The sequence below is a fragment of the Schistocerca nitens genome, chromosome 2 (genome assembly GCF_023898315.1).
Source record: "Schistocerca nitens isolate TAMUIC-IGC-003100 chromosome 2, iqSchNite1.1, whole genome shotgun sequence".
Classification (NCBI taxonomy): Eukaryota; Metazoa; Arthropoda; class Insecta; order Orthoptera; family Acrididae; genus Schistocerca; species Schistocerca nitens.
In genome coordinates this window covers 105,668,454-105,669,450 of record NC_064615.1, presented here as the reverse complement: position 1 = coordinate 105,669,450, position 997 = coordinate 105,668,454, and the positions used below count along the sequence as shown (strand labels likewise).

The 997-nt window shown below is 52.4% G+C and overlaps 1 non-coding gene across 1 annotated transcript; it reads right to left on the bottom strand.

Moving 5' to 3' along the window:
- Positions 1-276: 276 nt before the first annotated feature.
- Positions 277-351, bottom strand: Trnas-uga (transfer RNA serine (anticodon UGA)). The gene has a single exon. It is a non-coding gene; the product is annotated as a tRNA-Ser (tRNA).
- Between the last annotated feature and the right edge of the window lie 646 nt (positions 352-997).

Sequence of the window (997 nt, the reverse complement as noted above, 5' to 3'; positions counted from 1 at the left end):
AACCTTTGCCTTTCGCGGGCAAGTGCTCTACCAACTGAGCTACCGAAGCACGACTCACGCCCGGTACTCACAGCTTTACTTCTGCCAGTACCTCGTCTCCTACCTTCCAAACTTTACAGAAGCTCTCCTGCGAACCATGCAGAACTAGCACTCCTGAAAGAAAGGATATTGCGGAGACATGGCTTAGCCACAGCCTGGGGGATGTTTCCAGAATGAGATTTTCACTCTGCAGCGGAGTGTGCGCTGATATGAAACTTCCTGGCAGATTAAAACTGTGTGCCCGACCGAGACTCGAACTCGGGACCTTTGCCTTTCACGGGCAAGTGCTCTACCAACTGAGCTACCGAAGCACGACTCACGCCCGGTACTCACAGCTTTACTTCTGCCAGTACCTCGTCTCCTACCTTCCAAACTTTAGAGAAGCTCTCCTGCGAACCATGCAGAACTAGCACTCCTGAAAGAAAGGATATTGCGGAGACATGGCTTAGCCACAGCCTGGGGGATGTTTCCAGAATGAGATTTTCACTCTGCAGCGGAGTGTGCGCTGATATGAAACTTCCTGGCAGATTAAAACTGTGTGCCCGACCGAGACTCGAACTCGGGACCTTTGCCTTTCGCGGGCAAGTGCTCTACCAACTGAGCTACCGAAGCACGACTCACGCCCGGTACTCACAGCTTTACTTCTGCCAGTACCTCGTCTCCTACCTTCCAAACTTTACAGAAGCTCTCCTGCGAACCATGCAGAACTAGCACTCCTGAAAGAAAGGATATTGCGGAGACATGGCTTAGCCACAGCCTGGGGGATGTTTCCAGAATGAGATTTTCACTCTGCAGCGGAGTGTGCGCTGATATGAAACTTCCTGGCAGATTAAAACTGTGTGCCCGACCGAGACTCGAACTCGGGACCTTTGCCTTTCGCGGGCAAGTGCTCTACCAACTGAGCTACCGAAGCACGACTCACGCCCGGTACTCACAGCTTTACTTCTGCCAGTACCTC